The sequence below is a fragment of the Meriones unguiculatus genome (genome assembly GCF_030254825.1).
Source record: "Meriones unguiculatus strain TT.TT164.6M chromosome X unlocalized genomic scaffold, Bangor_MerUng_6.1 ChrX_unordered_Scaffold_30, whole genome shotgun sequence".
In the NCBI taxonomy this organism is placed as follows: domain Eukaryota; kingdom Metazoa; phylum Chordata; class Mammalia; order Rodentia; family Muridae; genus Meriones; species Meriones unguiculatus.
The window spans coordinates 5,432,888-5,448,090 of NW_026843706.1; the positions used below are offsets into that span (position 1 = coordinate 5,432,888).

The window sequence follows — 15,203 nt, forward strand, 5'->3', positions numbered from 1 at the left end:
CTACTCTTCTGCAGGGATTTCTGTCACTACAGCTTCCACTATACATAACAGTTAAGCTACCTCAGCAGCATCCAATAAAGCAGTTCTTCCAAACACTATGGGATCAACAATTCCCTTGTCTACATAATTGTCTTTACATAATCTCCAAACCAAGAATTATAACCAGCTTCTTAGGAGCTTTGCAGAATTTTCTCAGCTATCAAAGATTGTTCAACACCTGCATTTTTAGCAATAGTCATTGCAGGAAATTTGAGTGCCCTTTAAATAACTTCTATACCTATTTTCTGATCTTCACTAGAGGTGTTTACTGAATCAAAGGCTGGAATACATTGAAGCAGAAAATGCCCTCCTAGAACAATGCCTTCTTAAACAGCTGCTCTTGTAGAATTGAGGACATTTGTAACTTCATTTTCACTTTTATTTCAACAACACTTGTTTCTCCAGACATGACAATAGCTACTTCATCTGAAGTTTTAAAGAGCTTCTCATTCATCTTTCCCCTTCCAGAGTCACTAGTTGTCATCTGCAACTTCTTAGTGATTTCTTGAACATGTTTTTCAATTTTAATTTCCTTCCAAAATATGGCATTGTCTTTGGTGATGTCAATGACATCTCCTAACTTTGCTAAGTCATGAGCTTGAACATTTTCAAAATTTAGATCACATCACTCTTCTTTAAATATTGTACCATACAAAGCAATAGTCACATCTTTATGCTGGTTCTTCTCATTGTTTCAAAACCCTGGAGTTTTGGATGCTACAACCTAAAGACCAACTTTTAGCCCATTCAGTAATACTGAATTTAGAGCTTCTCCATCAGCAGATTCAGAGATTATATCCAAGGGTTTCCAGTGAGCACTGGCAATTTCACAAGTAGGTACAATAGAGTCAATACTAGAAATTTTCTTTTAACTCTACAGAATGTATGCCTCACCTTTTTGACACTTTGATGTGTTAGTCAAATATGGGAAAATATATCCTGCATCAAATTGCATTCCTTCAATAATTTATAATTCATCATTCATGGATTTTCCATACCTCACTGTGGTAAGGGACTTTCTTCCACTCATTTTTAATACATCAGAAATATAATGTCTTTGTCTACATTTGTAGACACTTATACAAAGTACAAAAAGCTGAGCAATTACTTCAGGGTTTGCCACAGGTTTAGACTGTTTATAAGTTCAGCAATTACAGTAACAACAGTCAACATCAACAGGTAACATCACACCTCCCTACCTCCCACCAGGCTAGCACCTTTGCTGATCTAGTAAAAGTCCTACTTGGAAATAGAACATGCCAGAATAGGAGCAGTGGTAGTGCCACTGCAAGCCTCTTCATTTGTGTTACTGGCAACATACTTAACACAATTAACGCTCAGATTTTTATATTTGTACTTTAAATCAATTGATTTGCAACAGTCACCCTATCTTTTGTTACTTCTGTACTTCCACAATTTGTTCTATTACCAGTGTTATTCTCTTTGGCCCCATTGTAACAGCTTTAACATTAGCAAAATGATCCACATCTTGAAAGATTAAGGCTTGGGCATTCACACCAAAGTTTATACCCCAGGCATGAGTCTGAATGAGATGAAGAATGGTCTTTTGTGGCTAAAAATTCTGTTAGTTGAAGTGTTTCTGAGGGGCATGGGTGGGTGGTGGAAATATAGGCTCAGAGAGGTGGACCCTAAGAGAGGGAGGTCATTTATTTCTATTTAATACAGAGTTTGTTATATAATCCAGGTTGACCTCCACTTCACAATTCACTGTCCTCCATTTTAGGTTTGGATGGGTGGTCTGGTCCCCTTGTGGGCCCTAGTGGACTGTGAGGGAGGCTTCCATACCACTTAATAGTACAAGTTTCCATGTCTACTGGCAAGCCACATGACACAAATGGAGGACCTCTAAAAACTGGTAGAGCCCCCAATTGGGCATAGAACAGGGCAGAGGCTGCTTTCCATGTCTACATGGAAGTTTCAGCAAGTGTTGGCAGGCCTGGCACCTCCTTTTAGTAACAGTGGGATGGTTGGCTAACCCAGAGCTCATGTCACCTCCACATTGGTCCAAAAAGGCTGCTTAAAAAATGTTTGTTGCTGCACAATGGAAGTAGAACTGATATATTCTTCAATTTATTTCTTCAGAGACTTGAAGTTCTTGTCCTACAGGTATTTGACTTGCTTTGTTAGCATTATGCCAATATACTTTATATTACCCGAGGCTATTGTAAAGTGTGTTGTTTCTCTAATTTCATTCTCAGCCAGTTTTTCATTTGTGTACAGGAGGGCTACTGAATTTTTTAGTTAATTTTATATTGATCCACTTTGCTGAAGGTGTTTAACATCTGTAAGAGTTCTCTGATAGAACTTTTGGAGTCACTTAAGTCTACTATGATACTATTTGTGAATAGCGTTACTTTAACGTCTTCCTTTCTAATTTATATCTACTTGTTCTCCAAAGTTATTTTATTGCTCTAGCTAGGACTTCATGTACCATATTGTGGACATTTGGAGGGAGTCAGCAGCCTTGTCTTGTCACTGATTTCAGTGTGATTACTTTAAGTTTCTCTTCCTATAATGTTATGTTGGCTATAGGCTTGGTGTATATCGCCTTTATTGTATTTAAGTATGTCTCTTGTATTCCTGAGCTCTCCAAGACTTATTCAAAATTGCCAGGAACTGGAAACAACCCAGGTGTCCCTCAAACAAAGAGGACTAATATCCAGAATATATAAAGAACCAAAGAAACTAAATAGCAACAAATTAAGTAATCCATTTTAGAAAAATGGGGTACAGAGCTAAAAAGAATTCTCAACAGAAGAATATCGAATGGCAAAGAAACACATAAATATCTGCTGAAAGTACTTAGTCATCAGGAAAATGCAAATCAAAATGATGCTGAGATTTCACTTTACACATCGGAATGGCTAAGATCAAAAACTCAAGTGACAACACATGCTGGAGTGGAGAAAAGAGAACCCTCCTCCATTGCTGGTGGGAATGTAAACTTGTACATCCACTTTGGAAATCAATCTGGTCCTTTATCAAACAATTAGGAATAGTGCTGCCTCAAGTTCCAGCTATACCATTCCTAAGACTATATCCAAAATATACTGAAAATACAAGGAAATTTGCTACACCATGTTCATAGCAGTTTTATTTTTAATAGCCATAATCTGGAAACAACCCAAATGTCCCTCAACTGAGGAATGGATAGAAAAAATTGTGGTACATTTCCACAAAGGATACTACTCAACAATTAAAAACAAGGAAATCATGAAATTTGGAGACAAATGGTGGGAACTAGAAAAGATCATCCTGAGTGAGGTATCTCAGCATCAGAAAGACACCCAGGGTGTATAATCACTTGTAGGTGGATAGTAGACATATAATATAGGATAAACATACTAAAATCTGTACACCTAAAGAAGCTAATCAAGAAGTAGGACCTGGGTAAGATATTCAATCCTCATTCAGAATGGCAAACGGGATGGACATTGGAAGATGGAGAAAACAGGGAACAAGACCGGAGCCTACCACAGAGGGCCTCTGAAAGACTCTACCCAGCAGGATATTAAAGCAGATGCTGAGACTCATAGTGCAGAGTGCAAGGAATCTTATGAAAGAAGGGAGAGATAGAAAGACCTGGAGAAGACAGGAGCTCTACAAGAAGAGCAACAGAACCAAATGTCCGAGCATACTGGTCCTTTCTGAGACTGATAGTCCAACCGAGTGCAATTCATGGAGATAACCTAGAACCCCTGCACAGATATAACCCATGGCTGATCAGTCTCCAAGTTTTGTAGTATGGGGAAGAGGGGCTGTCTCTGCTAGAACTCAGTGGCTGGTTCTTTGCTCACCTACCCGTGAGGTGGTGGAACAGCCTTACAGGCCACAGAGGAAGACAATGTAGACAGCCCTGATGAGACCTTGTAGGCTAAATTCAGATGGAAGGGGATGAGGGCCTCTGCTATCAGTGGACTTGGAGAGGGAAATAGGAGGAGATGAGGGAGGTTGGGATTGGGGTGGAATGAAAGAGAGGCTACAGTTAGGATACAAAGTGAATAAATTGTAAAAATTTAAAAATAAATTAAAAAAGAGAAAAAGGAAGATATAGCCTACCAAAATATCAAACTGGATAAATTCCCTCAGGAGAGTAGAACATCTAAGAAGAACACAATCATACCTATCCTATGCATATTTAAATGTCCAAATCTTAATCTTCCTTACTAATTTTAGAGATCAGGTGAAAAGGTAATACAACATGAATATCATGTATAAGCTGGAATCTATATTTATCGTTTCTAATTACCATGGTAAAATACTTTCCACTACACCATACTAAGTTACCTTTCACTCTAGACCTTTTTCATCCCTTAAAAATCCCTATGCCATCACTTTTCCTGTGTTATAATTAAAAAGTGTTTGTTGTGTAATCCCCTTCTGTTGTACCTTCTGAAAGTCGAGATACCAAGGTTTCAATGCAAGAAATTTTCAATATTTGTCTGTAAAGATAGGTTATAATTTGAGGGGAGGGGGTTTCTTTGTTTTTGTTTTTATTTACTTATTTTTTTTAATCAGTTCACAGCCTGATCCCAGCCCTCCCTCCTGCCAGTCCAACCCTTACACCACACCTACTTCCATTCTCCTTTCTCTTTCTTCTCAGATAAGGGGGAAGGAAGCTCCCAAAGGTACCAAGATAGCCTGACATCTAAAGTTGCAGCAGGACTTAACACATCCTCTCCCACTGACGCCAGACAAGGCAATCCACCTAGGAGAAAGGGATCCAGAGGCAAGTAGCAGATCCAGAGACAGACCCTACTCCAATTGTTAGGGGACCTATATGTTTCCCGAGATGCACATCAGCTACATATGTGTAGGGGGCCTAGGTCCAGTCCTTGCTTGCTTTTAGGTTGGTGTTTCAAGCTCCAAGAGCTGTCATGGGCCCTGTTTAGTTTACTCTGTAAGTTTACTCATCATGATATCCTTAACCCCTCTGACACCCTTTACCTTTCCTCCAACTATTCCACAAAACTCCCTGAGCTTGGCTATGGATCCCTGAAACACACCTTGTATTCATCACATGAATACCATGCACAAGCCAGTGAGGTGCAGGAATCTTCTGTAAAAAAATGGATGATAATCACTTGAGAAGAGGTTCCAAGAATACATTTTTCTATCAGACAGAATGGACTGATAGAGCCAAATTCTCTTTCATTAAAGTGTATTTACACCAGGTTTCTTACAACATGCTTTGTTAAATTTCAAGGACAGTCTTAATTTGCTGGTGATAAAAGCAATGCCAAAGCTTAATTTGGACGGATTAATGTTGTCGAACTTTGAAACAGCAGAAACTTAGCTGCCTACACCTAGAGGAGAACAAAACCTTACCCTCAAATTAAATATCATTTTTCATAGATATCATAATAATTTTATTATGATATAATTACATCAATTTCTCCACTACCCATTCTTAGCTCTACCTGTTCCATGTAGTGTAATTTTTTTCAAAAAAAAAATATTTCTTCCAAGTGGGAGGAAAAAAAGTCATAAATATCAGTAACAAAATTTGCATGTTTCAGAAAACTGAAACTTACAAGATTTACAAGGTCATTCACCACAGTTAAATAAGCAGTAACATTTAGTGGTGGAGGGGATCATTCTGCCATTTGAGCAGCTTTGGAGTAGTGCAGGGAACTCCCAGCATGTTCATTTAAGCAGTCTTACTCATGCTTTGGTGGTATTCTGCCCTTGAGTCATCCACGATATTGTCCCCAACCCACCAAATATGCTGATCTGTAAGTATTCTTAATAAACTTATTGGTTCAGTAAGCTGTACTAGAGTGAAAACTTTTCAGTGTATTGTAGGTGTCCTGTTTGAAGTTTATAGATATTTGTGCACCTCTATCCAGAAAATTTCACAGAATATGAGCAAGTCAGGGGAGGCATCTTAGGAAGCAACAATTCCCTAGTGGTTGAAAATTTTCATTTATTGTGGGTGATGAACCAATGGAACTTCTGGATATGGCAAGTAAATTCCTTACATTCAGGGTGTGCCAGAATTGTGACACAAAATATTTTAAGACAGTGTTGACTGCTACTGCAAACTATAATAAATGATGAATTACAGGAGCATCACTTGAATAATATTTCATTTTCACAGTTCTAGAAGTACAAGATGAGGGTAGAAACAGATTCAGTTTTTAAGAAGGGTAATATTCAGGTTTGGAGATATTTAAAGGGGAAGAGGACATGGAAACAAAAAACAACAAAAAAGAGAGAAGGAGAGAGGGTGGGATGAAGTGCAACAGAGAAAATGAGAGGGAGAGGAAGAGGATGAGAGATTAGAGAGTGAGTGAATGGGTGAGACAGCTGCATTTTCTCTTTTCTTATATACACAATATTCTCAAAGTGGGAGTCCATACTCTTATAATCATTAGACTCTAATTACTTTCAAAGTCTTTCTACTAATCCCATCACATTATGGAATAGATTTTCATCATTAATGAGCAGGGAAACTCATTCTAGTCCATGTGTCAATTACTCTGACAAATGGAGACTGTGAGAGAGAACTCTCTACCTAGAAAGGTAGGGATATAGTTGTCAGTTCTTCTTCCACTGTTGTACATAATACAGCTTTCTTTTTCTTTTTTCTTTATTATTGAATTAGCTATTTATTTATTTTTTACAATTTATTCATTTTATACCCAATTGTAGCTTCCCCCCTGAACTCCTCACAGTACCACCCTCCCTCCTTTTTCCCTCCTATCCAGTCCCCCTAATCCACTGAAAGGGGGAATCCTCTCCTGCCATCTACCCCTAGCTTATCAAAACATTTTAGGACTGTTTGCATCCATTTTCGCTGTGGCCTAGCAAGACCACATCACCAGGGGGAAGTAATAAAAGATCAAGCAACCAAGTTCATGACAGAGGCAACTCCTGCTCTCTTTACTAGGACACCTGTATGGGGAGACTGAGCTGCCAATTGGCTACATCTCAGCAGGGGGTCTAGGTCCTCTCCTTGGTTGGTGCAGTACCCCAGGGTTCCGATTTTCAGCTATTAAAAACAAGGAAATCATAACATTTTCAGGAGAAAACATGAAGCTAGAGAGGATCATCCTGAGTGAGGTAACCCAGAAGCAGGAAGACACTCGTGGTATATATTCACTTATAAGCAAATATTATCCATAATATAGGATATCCAACTACAAACCTAAAGAAGCTAAACACTAAGGAATACCCTAGGGAGTATCAAATCTCATTCAGAATGGCAAACTGGATAGACACCAGAAGTTGTGGAAAAGAGGGAATAGGAAGGAAGCCTATTATAGAGGTTTCTCTGAAAGGCTCCACACAATACGGGATTCAAGCAGATGCTGAGACTCATGGCCAAACATTGGGAAGAGCACAGGCAGAATTATGGAAGAAGGGATGGGATGGTAGAAGAACCCTGAGGGGTAAGTGCTCTATCAGGAAACCAACAAAACTGAAAAAAAAAAGAAAAAAAAAAAAAAAAAACAAAACTGATCACAATACAGCTTTCAAAACAGGTAATCTATGCATATTAGTATTCAGTAGAATCTGAGAAATATGGTAAAAATGTCATGCCCAGAAACTACTGTGTGCTCCTCTCCATCTTAGACTGGGGAAATTAGATTCCATTATTAGAACAGTTCTTTTGAAATACCTTGTTTTTCAGAGATCCAAGATGCTGGTGCTGGGAGGACACTGTGTCTGATGAGCAGGATAACAGTGACTGCACAACAACCAGCAAATGGAACTCTGGCCCCTAAAACACCAGCAATTGTGTTCCCCCTGAGAGAAGAACCCCCATGGTGTGGGATGCAATGTTATCTGTTCTCAGTTTACCTAGATAAACTCTGAAAGAGTTCCTGGATCCTGGCAGGCACTTGGTCTCCAGCCAAGAGCCACACACATGTGTGCTCTGATAAACATCCAAAACAGAACAGTGGGCCCCACAACTTCAGATTCTGGAATTTTCAGTTGAAAGAAAACCCCACACTGAAGGAAGCAATCAGTACCATCCTCAGGTCACCAAGACAATCCCTGGAAAAGGTCCTAGTGTCCTGCAGGCATTCAGATGCCAGCCAAGAGAACTGCCTGCATGCTAAACTCAACATCCTAGACAGAACTGTGGGCTGCAGGGTTTCTCCATCAGGAGGAAACACCCCAATGAGGAAAACAGATCTAGGTAACTCAGCCGGTCCTGTGTATCAGGGTAATTTGGCAGGTCTACTGGACTTTGGTGGCTGTATAGCCAGCTGTCCGCTACTAAGAGATTGGACTGCCCTTACATTTACTGTCTGGGAGGTCCTGTGGAGTCCATACAGTTACTCACAGACTCAGGACCGGAAAGGATGGCATTGCGTATCTGGGACTCAGAAGGCTGGTACAGCTAGCAGCTGCTGCAGGGAATCTAGGAGCCCCACCTCAGTTGTCTCAGTCACCAGGCAGTGAGTTCTGTGCTAAGAGTCTTTGGCACTGTGAGCAGGCTCTGCTGAGGAAGAGGGAGACCTGAAAAAGAGAAGTGCAACAGGTTCAAGCATTCACCACTCTCCATCCACAGAGAAGTCAGTGGGTGGCCTGAATCTAAATGGTCTTAGCTCATGTGATGGCCCCTCTCTTTCAGGAAACCTCAGTGTTGGTTTTCTGGCTTCAGCTGTCCCTCCACTCACCAATTTCGGAGTTTCAGATCCTCTGTCTCTCAGATACAGTGCGCGCTGGTAGCCGCCATCTTAGATTCCCCAAACAAAAGTTTTAACCAACTTTTACGTCTATGGACTTCAACAATAACCAGAATGACACAATAATCCTAAGGGTACAGGAGTAGAATACAAAGTTTGGCAGTAACTGACATCCCTCCAGTCGGACTTAAGACCTTCTCAAAATGGGGGAAATCAAGTCTGGTACTGGAAATCTATCCAACTACCAAAGTCTAGTGAACTCATATATCTTAGAGGAGAACTTAAAACTGTCATTTTATTAAATCAGCATCATTACTAACTACATTCTAAATTTGTATTCGTATATTCACAGATAAGTGTAATCTTTTCTTTTTCTTTCCAATCTCATGTCTATAATCTCTTTTGTTAGAATTACTTTTTACAGTTTATTCACTTTGTATCCCAATTGTGGCCCCTCCATCATCTCCTCCCAGTCCCACCTTCCTTCCCTCCTTCTTCTTCTATCCCTTTCCCCTAGTCCACTGTTAGGGTAAGTTCTCTTCCCCTACTATCTGACCCTAGTCTACCAGTTCTCATCAGGACTGCCTGGATCTTCTTTCTCTGTGGCCTAGTTAGGCCACCTCACCAGTGGAAGGTGACCAAAGAGCAGGCAACTAAGTTCATGCCAGAGACTGTCCCTGATCCCTTTATTAGAAACACCTTATGGGCTATATCTGAGCAGGAGGTCTAGATCCTCTCCATGCATGGTCCTTGGTTGATCCATTAGTCTCTTCAGGGCCCCTGGGACCAGATTTCTTCACTCTGTTTGTCACACTGTGGAGCTCCTATCCCTTCCAGTTGTTTCTATCTCTTACTTTTTCCATAAGTGTAACCTTTGTTCCTTGTCAAGGAAATTACTTTTTCACCAGAAGGAGACTATTACAGAGAACTACAACCAATCCACATGTAGAGTTGTGGTGCCCAGTCCCAATGGGTACATCTACAGTACAACTCCTACACCTAAGGATCCTGGATCATTGTGGAAGAGGGGATCAGTCATAAGACTGTAAGAGTGAGAGGAATAGGAAGTTTGTTGTAGGACTGTGACTCTTAGTAATGTCTGAAGCTATACAACATGGTGTCATCAAAATGGCAGCCCAAGGTTTAACAGAAAAAGAACAGCAATTATAGATATGCTAAGATGTTAAGGAGAATGGGGGAAATCCCAAGAAGCCTCAGCCCTATAAAAAGAACTACATGTAAACCAAAGAATGCTCAAAATGGGAGACATAGCCTTCCACAGGAAAGAACACACAAATTGTTTATTTATGCCGAATGGTCAGACCTGAAATTATATAGTCTAGGAAACACCATACTGACTTATCAGGAAGTGATTATGTATTAGAAATACAAATTGTGTGTGTCTGTGTCTTTATCTGTATGTGTGCATGTACATGTGTGTGTTGAAACTGAAAGAGAGCCAGAAATGAGGGCACATAGGTGTTCAGAGGGAGGAAATGGAAGGCAGGAATGATGTAATTATATTACAATCTTAAAAAATGAAATAAAAATTAATATAGAATCATGCATTTATTTGTGTGTATTTGCACACTGCATACTAGTACTCACACATTCATATAAACACATCACAGTGTATATATAGATTTCAGAGGACAACTTTCAGGAATCATTTCTTGTTAGGATTTTGGAACCAAACCTGCTTCTGGGTTGCCTAGTAACCTATGATGTCATCATGTGTTGCCTGCCAGGTGGCCATACCTGGAAGGCGTGGTTACCTTCCCCCTTAAAGAGACCAGTCGGCACGTGGTCTCTCTCTTGGCCCCTCTTGGTCTCTCTTGCTCCTGGCCCCTTCTCTTGGCCTCTCTTGGCCCTCTCCCCTTTCGCTATCAGAGTGTCCCCTGTCTCTCTTTTCCTCCCCTCTCTCTTTCTCCCCATCATGTCCTGCTATCCCTTCTCTCCCTCTCTTCATATCAGTCTAATGAACCTCTTTCATATAAAAGATTTATTGTATGCCTAATCGTTATTATGTAATATGTCCCATAACATTACATTGGTGCTGTGACTCAGATGGGTTATCTTGGCCTAGCCAAAAAACCCTTCTTGGACTCCAATGGCTACAACAGAATATTTTCTGCTCTATCTATGCCTAAAAATCTTTACTTTTATTCAACTATCTTATTGTGCAGGGCACATTTGCATGCAGCCTGCAGTGGTCCCGAGGCCTGCCATGGTCCATCTGCAGCAGCAGAGGTACTGGCTCCCTGCGGTGGCTACTGCACCACCTGGACCATGGACCCTAGGCAGTCCCACAGGCGGTACCTGTGGACTTGTTCAGTGCCAACATTCCAGACCCTGGGGACAGCCAAAATTGGCTTGAGAAAAATCTGCTTGGGTCACTGCTTTCGGTAAAATATCACTGGGACACTCATACATAGATTTGCACAGCTGCCTGAGCTTCCTTGAAAGAGATTTTGAATCTTCCACTATGGCCGCCATGTTGGTTTTGGGAGGAAATGAGCAGAACCATAGCTTCACTATCGACTCCATGTTGCTTCTTTGTTTTGCCGCCATTTTGACTCAGGGAAATTTGGCTCTGCCTTGCTATGTGCTTGCCCTCCCTCACTCATGCAGAACTCCAAGCCTTGGCATGTGTTTACCCAACCCCCACTCCTGTGTTTTTCAAAAATCTGACTACTTTTGAGGGGCAAGATGGTGGCGCCGGGAGGACTCTCATTCTGAGCAGCAGGACAGCAGGATCAGCACAGCGACAGCAATCAGAACTCACGGCCATAAAACACAGTCATTGTGTTTCCCAGGTGAGAGGATACCCCAAGGTGGGGGATTCAATCAGCTTTTAACTCACCCAGCTAAACCTCAGAAGAGATCCCAGTTCCGCCAGACGCTTGGCTGCTGGCCGCCAGCCCCAGCCCCAGCCCAGAGCCACAAGCCAGTGCTCTGGTCATGGTCCCAGACTGAACCATGGTACCACACTATCAGAGACTGGAATTTTCAGTTGAGAGATAACCCCACGGTGCAGGAAACGATTGGGACCGACCTTAGGTCACCAGACATCCCCTGAAAAGACTCGGGTTCCACGGGCGCCCCAGGAGCCAGCCCAGAGCCAGAGCCAGGGATCCAGGCTCTGATACAAAGCCCTGCCTGCCTGTGCGCCTGATTCGCCGCCTGAGATAGAACTGTGGGCACCAGGGCACCAGTGAATGTCACTGTCTGGTGCAAACACACAGGGAGGGAAATGGCTGGTCTGATCTCAGAGCACTCAGCCAACACCCAAAGCCTGAAAAGGTCCTCGGAAAAATTACCCAGCTTAGGGAGGCACCCAGGCTCCCAAAGGCCGGAAAGGCAGACACAGGCAGTTTCTGAGCACCAGACAGCTGGCGGGAACTGAGCCGCCATTACTCAGCTGTGCTCCAGGCACAGGCAGTTTTTGCGGCCAGCCAGCTGGCAGACACTGAGCAGTGTGCACCAGGGCAAAAAAAGACACTGGGAGTCCATGTCTCCAGAGAATCCAAAGGGAAAGAAAGAACCTGTACTGACTTAAATCACCCAATCCTTCCCTAGAAAAAAGTCTAGCAGACCAGTGGGGCTGAGGCGCCATCACTCAGCTGTGCTCCAGACACAGTCACAAACAGTTGCTGTGTGCCTGATGTCCAACTGGGTCACAGCAGCTGATCATTAAATTTACAACAAGAAACCCAGAAACAGGGCAGCTGGCCTCAGGACTTCTCTGGGTGAGAGGAGAACCCTCTCGACTAACAAAGACCACAGTTACCACTCAGGTCTCTATTCCTGAGGTGAGCAGCAGCAGCTCCTGAAAAAACGCCAGCCATCCAGGGACTATACCCAAAAAGCTGAGAAGGCATCCTTCAGGAAAAACCAGCTTTCTGCAAAGGGGATTCTCTCCACCACAGGATCCACAGGAACCACCAGAAAATAACCCCAAACACCTGAGATAGCACAATGGGTAGAGACCAGCGTAAAAGCTCAAGCAACAAAAGACAGAGCAATATGGCATCTCCAGAACCCTGCTACCCAGGGGCAAGTAGCCCTGGATACCCCACCATAACTGAAATCCAAGAAGATGACCTAACAACTATGCTCAAGAAGATGATAACAGAGAAACCAATAAGATATTTAAAGACATAGAGGAAGATATACTCAAACAGAATATTGCCATCCGTAAACAAATAGAGGAAGCTGCAGCCAAATAATTTACGGCCTTCAGAAAGGAAATGCTTAAAGCACTGAATGAAATAAAAGGAACAGAGTTGAAGGAATTAAAAGAAAAACAGGAAAGTACAATCAGACAGGTGAAGGAAGTAAACAAAACAACTCAAGACCTGAAGATAGAATTGGAAAAATTAAAGAAAACACAGATGGAGGAAATAATGGAAAGGAAGAATCTAGGGAAGAAAACAGAAACTACAGAGGTAAGCATAACCAACACACTACAAGAGATGGAAGAAAGAATCTCAGGTGTAGAAGATACAATGGAAGAAATTGATGTATCTGTCAAAGAAAATGTTAAATCCGAAAAATTCCTGACACAGACCGTCCAAGAAATCCAAGACAATATGAAAAGACAAAACCTAAGAATAATAGGTATAGAGGAAAAAGAAGACTCCCTTCTCCAAAGCCCAGAAAATATTTTCAACAAAATCATTGAAGAAAATTTCCCTAAGCTAAAGGAGAGGTCAATTAGAATACATGAGGCCTACAGAACACCCAACAAATTTGACCAGAAAAGAAAATCCTACCGCCACATAATAATCAAAACAGTAAGCATACAGAACAAAGAAAAAATACTAAAAGCTGCAAGGGAAAAAGGCCATATGGCAAACCCATTAGAATCACACCTGACTTTTCAACAGAGACTATGAAAGCCAGAAGGGCCTGGACAGATATCATGCAGACCCTAAGAGAACACAGATGTCAGCTCAGGCTACTATACCCTGCAAAGCTATCAGTCCTCATAGATGGAGAAAACAAGATATTCAATGACAAAAACAAATTTCAACAATACCTACAAACAAATCCAACATTACAGAAGACACTGGAAGGGAAAATACAACCCAGGAAAACTAGCTACATTCAAGAAAACACAGGAAATAAGTAACCTCAATTCAGTAAACCAAAAAGCAACCAAGAACACAACCTGATGACCAGAGCCAACATCAAAATCGAGGGATCTAACAGCCACTGGTCATTAATCTCTCTCAACATCAATGGACTCAACTCTCCAGTAAAAAGACACAGACTAACAGAATGGATGCATAAACAAAACCCAGCTATCTGTTGCATACAAGAAACACACCTAAGACACAAAGATAGACATTACCTGAGGGTAAAGGGTTGGAAGACGACTTTCCAAGCAAACGGACCCAAGAAGCAAGCAGGAGTAGGCATTCTAATATCTGATAAAATAGACTTTCAACCAAAATTAATCAAAAGAGATCGGGAAGGACACTTCATACTCATCAAGGGAAAATTCCACCAGGAAGACATCACAATCCTGAACATCTATGCCCCAAATACAAGGGCACCCACATTTGTGAAAGAAACATTGATAAAATTTAAAGCACATATAGATCCACACACATTAATAGTGGGAGACTTCAACACCTCACTCTCAACAAAGAACAGGTCAACAAAACAGAAATTAAACAAAGAAACAATGTCTCTGACAGAGGTCAGGAATCAAATGGACCTAACAGACATTTACAGAACTTTACAACCAAACACAAAAGAATTTACCTTCTTCTCAGCACCTCATGGAACCGTCTCCAAAATAGACCATATAGTGTGTCACAAAGCAAGCCTCAACAGATACAAGAAGATTGGAATAGTCCCTTGTATCTTGTCTGATCACCATGGAATAAAGCTGGACCTCAACAATAACAGAAATAGCAAAAATCCTACACACATATGGAAACTGAACAACTTGCTACTAAAAGACAGCAGGGTAAGGGAAGAAATAAAGAAATTAAAGTCTTTCTAGAAATCAATGAAAAATGAAGACACAACATACCCAAACTTGTGGGACACAATGAAAGCAGTGCTAAGAGGAAAGTTCATAGCACTAAGTGCCTTCAAGAAGAAATTTGAGACAGCTCATTCAAGCCACTTAATGGCTCACTTAAAAACCATAGAAAAACAAGAAAAACAAGACACACTAAGAAGGAGTAGACAGCTGGAAACAATCAAACTCAGGGCTGAAATCAATCAATTGGAAACAAAACACTTCAAAGAATCAATGAAACCAAGAGCTGGTTCTTTGAGAAAAAACAACAAGATCGACAAACCCTTAGCCAAGCTAACTAAAAGGCAGAGAGACACCACCCATATCAACAAAATCAGAAATCAAAAGGGGGATATAACTACAGATACTGAGGAAATCCAAACAATCATTAGGACTTAATTCAAAAGTTTATATGCCACAAAATTTGAAAATCTAAACAAAATGGACAATTTTCTTGATTGATT

General features: G+C 41.2%; 1 pseudogene; it reads right to left on the reverse strand.

Annotated features, from left to right (window-relative positions):
- On the reverse strand, positions 1–11,273 carry LOC110542367 (60 kDa heat shock protein, mitochondrial-like; annotated as a pseudogene).
- Positions 11,274–15,203: the final 3,930 nt, after the last annotated feature.